Raw genomic sequence first — 4,857 nt, 5'->3', positions numbered from 1 at the left:
ATCGATCGAGGTAAAAAAAAAGGGGTCTAAAAAAGTTCAACCGATCGTGGAATTTTCTTCTTTTTTGGCCCCCCCCCCCCCCCCCCCCCCCCCCCCCCCCCCCCCCCCCCCCCGTGGCTACGTGCCTGCTTGACTGAACAACCTGTTGCAGTTCCATTCTGTCTCACTTTCAGTCGTAGTTGTTATTACCACTCATTTACGTTTACTCGTTATCAACTACGATCAACCATTCCATATTCACTCCATTACTGTCCACATTTCACTTGGATTAACTTCACTTTTCCTTTTTGCAGCCTTTGCAGGAGCTTTGAACATGTTTAATGTAGAGACCAGAGAGATCGGAAAATATGTTAATCATTTTATTCAAATTTTCTAACTTGAAAACGGAAAGTGAAACATTGTTTTTCAACATCTAGACATAATTTTTGTTCAAAGACAATGGAATTTAACGCTGGAAATTTTGAATTGGGTTGCCCCCCTCCCCCCCCCCCCCAAAAAAAAAAAACAACAACAACAACAACAACCAGAAGTGGTTTATTAGTTAGGAGGCCCATGTCCTTTATAATTTTATTTTTAAGAATAGTTTTCTCTTTTTGTATTAATTTTACATTGGTATACCATTAATTTCACTGGGAAAACCACCCCATTCCCTTACACATCAATACTGCCATTACTTCTAGCAACAGTAATTCTATAATTCAAAACGTTTTCATTTTCTAAATCCTTCTAATATAAACATATAACAAATATAATATTGTTTACACTTTTGCAACCTGTTACATGGTCCATGTAGAAACAGCACCAGGAAGAGGATAAGCCCCCCCCCCCCCCCCGTTTTCTTAAGCTAGGAAGTATCAAAACATGATTCTATTAAAATTAGCAGTTTGGATACAAAAGGCAATGATGATTAGCAGTTTCCATATTTAGTGCATTTAGAGGGTTGTCTTTCAAACCTTCTTACATACAATACTTGAAGCAGCAATAATGTAATAATCTACAAAACTTCAAATACAGAAGTCCATAGACTGAGGTAAATGAATTTCAACATGTATAATTATAATTAAAATATCATTGATCAATTCAATCTCTGATATAGACTGATAGATCATCACTCAAATTTCAAGGAAATTTCTTTCTGCCCAGCCCTCAGTTTCATCATATAAGATGGTAGTTGACATTGTTAAAATGTTAATGTTTATTCATTGATGATTAGTTATCTTTAAATATTTGAAAGTTGACAAGATGATAAATAAATTAATTAGCTTTTTCTAAATGTGGTATTCTACAAATATATAATAGAAATAATAAATAAATAGTATGTAAATATTCAAGTTTAAACCCATCTCTAATGTCCTCTTTCATTATATGAGGGTTGCATCTTTAAGACGTAGTCCCATGAAGATGTCTTCTGCATTCATTGATGAAGTTGTAGGCTAGTTTTCAGAAGAAAGGGCTGTGATGATAACCCAAGTCTGTTGAATGGAAAAATGAAATAAGATACAGTGTATAAGAAAATAAACAACAACTAATAACATACACCCTGATACCTGCTCTGACAAAAAGAGGAAGGACTAATATTCACTTGGGATTCTAGTGGGCAAACCTAAACTATTTTACCTACAAGACTAGTTACTGACCACATGTTAGATTATTTCTGATGATCCCATTAAGACGATAGGCCTGCTGGAGCTTGGATCAGACAAGGTATGAAATAAGTAATACGTGTACAATGTACTTGTATTGTGAACTTGTGCTCAAAATTGAATAATACTCGGTTAAGTATGGGACATAAAATGACCACACAACTTGGACCAGAGAATGTACTGGAAATAATGATATTAAAACATACGTAATGTAGACTTATATTTCATCGATATCAACATTTTATTTTAAATCTAAATCACAATTGTGATATTCAGTCAAGTATTCTTTTACAAGTAACGGACAATGAAAAATATGTTTTTCAGATCTATAACTTTCTGCATGATATGTGTTCTACAATAGGTTATTGGGGGTACCTACATTGTATATTAGCACACTTGCTCGTATGAAGTGTAGTAGGCCCGCATCTCTAGATATGCTTCTGTCAATATCTGTTCTTTGTTCCTCTCCTGGGTTTGTAATCAGCATGCCTTCATCATCCACTGTAGAGAAGCATCATCCTGCATAAGAGAAAACAATGTAGGTACTTCAATTAAAAGTGATAATAATAGATACATATCAACCATAATACATCCTATAAACAGACTTTCATTAATCTTATGTTGTGTTCTTCTTCATCTTCATTGCTCAAGAAGTGAAAGGACCACTTACAAAAAAAAGTAATGAGGGGTCCTGTGTATACCCTACATGTATGATCATTATTATTATTATGTAGTGCTTTGAATGTGCATTAGACATCGTTCTGTACACACAGGACCTCCTGTAAATAAGGACAAATCCCTTTGTAAACAAAGAAAGGGAAGAACTAGAATAAAATATCCCTTCCACTATATACACTTGCAACATAAACTTAGTTCCATTTCCTTTTTAGTGAATTGATAGGTGGTCGTTTAATATTTGTGTGCTAAATATCCTGAAAATTTTACCTGCAATGGGACTTTCAGCTTCATCTTGCAAATATAAGAAATGTTGTAATGTCTACTCATCAGTTAACTCCTTCCAGCTCTTCATTAGTTTCAATCTGTTGAAACAAAAAGAAAACAAAATCAATATAGATCTTGCATAAAAGCTATTTTTCATGTCATGGTTGGCCTTAATTTTAATATGGTGTGAAAATCAACATTCCAATTTAATGGACCAAAGTACAAAGTAAAATTAAATGGAAGACTTAACTTGTGCCTCAAAAGTGCTTTATATGGCCTATAAATATAAAGTAGTCTTAAGTAGAATTGGTTTATTAAGACAAGAAGAAGTGGACTACATAAGTAAACATAATTGTGGACTAGGGGTCTTCTCTTACACAAACAAATAGATTTATCAACATGAACTGCACGATTTGGAGAAGAAAGAAATCTCTAATATATTAAAAGTAATAATAATAGGGGTCAGGCACGTACGCAGGGGGGGGGGGGTGTTAGACCTCCCCCTTGAGTTTTTTTTTAGGTAGACCTAGACCTCTATATGTTTTTCTGGAAACCCCCCCCCCCCTTTTTTAGTGTTGATTTTAAAAAAATCAAAAAAAATCCTAATGGATGACCTCAAAAAGATCCCCCTCCCCCCCCCCCCCCCCGCTTATTCAGCGGCTGGCTGAGTCGTTGCGAAGTTTTTGTGACCAATTTTTTTTTTTTAAATGTCCTCTTCCCCCCCCCCCCCCCCCCCCCGCTTATTCAGCGGCTGGCTGAGTCATTGCAAAGTTTTGTGACCAATTTTTTTTTTTTAAATGTCCTCTCCCCCCCCCCCCCCCCCCCTCCCCGCTTAATCAGCGGCTGGCTGAGTCGTTGCGAAATTTTTGGCCCGATTTCAAAATGTTAAACCCTCCACCCCCCCCCCCCCCCTTGATAGGGATCTAGATCTAGATCTAGTACTAGTAGATCTACTAGACTCTAGGGACTAGGCTCTAGTAGTAACTGTTAGATCTATACTAGAGACGAGTAATGACAACTTGACAAGCACACTGAACCCACACAAAATCTAAATAAACAAATCCTAGTGTTGATGTTTTTTGAATATTTTTTATCAATAAGTTCCAGGTTTACATCTAAATTAAATAGGATTTGGAGTTGTTTGATTATCAATGGTCACAGATAATTTTGGTATAGGTCTAGAAATAAAGTTGACACGCACCGCGTATGAACTATGATGCAACGGATGGCACTGATATTTAGTAAAGCCATCCGAGTCCACATCTAAGTTAGGTCTAGATCTACTAAAGATTTTAACAAGAATTAATCCACTTGGATTATCAAAAAAATCATGCTTCGTAGATTATTTTAAGGTGAAACGTTAAATCTAGATTTAAATTAAATCGATGATTGGTGAATTAGATTCATGATGACGATCAAATCTGAAATAAAACTTGATTAGAAAGTTTGATCTTGATGCAAAATGAGCACCGAAATTCCCCGGGGAGGGCCTGCCGGAACGCCGGGGCCCTAACTGGAGTACTAGGGTGAAATGACGGCAAACCGCAGTCAAACTACTTCATGACGATGAAAATCAAAGTGCAATTTCAAGAGCAATAATTAACTAGTCTTTTCCCCAAAAATCTGTTGAGAACTGTCTCCAAATGTAACGAAATTACCGTACATCACGAAGACTATTGCAGCTTTTTCAAAATGATGACTAAACTCACTTAATCTACTCATATTTCAATCAATTACTCACCCATTCTCAATGAACTAACTCTTCTCAGTTTGTGCGAGTGTAGTAGCGTCGTGCATAAATCTGCATAATTAAAGTGACGCAATGAGGTCAAATATATTATCCGGTTTCTTAAACGATACTATCGATAAAATACATATTCATGAGGCTCATATCCAATCAAAAAGCCGCCTCGGTAGCTTATTTTGTCTTCAAATGATCCAAAAGAGGCGGAGCCTAATCCCATTCGTCTGCATGGTTTCCGCGCGTGCTGCTTTCCGTCTAGTAATTATATTTAAACGTCTTTGGCTTCAGCCCCCTCGCGGCTTCAACCCGGCTTCAACCCTCGAGGCGGATCACTGTGTAAACACGGTAATTTGGGTAAAGAGGTAATTAGTGCGCTTGCTATATGTCTATAGCTATGTGTGCGCACTAAATTAAGCCTTATTAAACTTGAGATTTATTTGTCATCCATATACTGTCACGAAACAATCTATGATGAATTAAAGTACATCAAATAACAAGACAATAGGAGTTTAGTTGTATAAAACAAAT

The 4,857-nt window shown here is 36.4% G+C and overlaps 1 long non-coding RNA gene across 1 annotated transcript; it reads right to left on the bottom strand.

Annotated features, from left to right (window-relative positions):
- Window positions 1–1,305: 1,305 nt before the first annotated feature.
- On the bottom strand, window positions 1,306–4,609 carry LOC105438348. Its single transcript, XR_004062572.1, has 4 exons — window positions 4,327–4,609; window positions 2,589–2,683; window positions 2,023–2,162; window positions 1,306–1,472 (listed from the first exon to the last, which is right to left on the bottom strand). It is a non-coding gene; the product is annotated as an uncharacterized LOC105438348 (long non-coding RNA).
- Between the last annotated feature and the right edge of the window lie 248 nt (window positions 4,610–4,857).

This window comes from Strongylocentrotus purpuratus, unplaced genomic scaffold (assembly GCF_000002235.5).
Source record: "Strongylocentrotus purpuratus isolate Spur 01 unplaced genomic scaffold, Spur_5.0 spur5_scaffold_1, whole genome shotgun sequence".
In the NCBI taxonomy this organism is placed as follows: domain Eukaryota; kingdom Metazoa; phylum Echinodermata; class Echinoidea; order Camarodonta; family Strongylocentrotidae; genus Strongylocentrotus; species Strongylocentrotus purpuratus.
The sequence above is the reverse complement of the archived record's forward strand: the minus strand, read 5'-3'. Positions and strand labels throughout refer to the sequence as shown.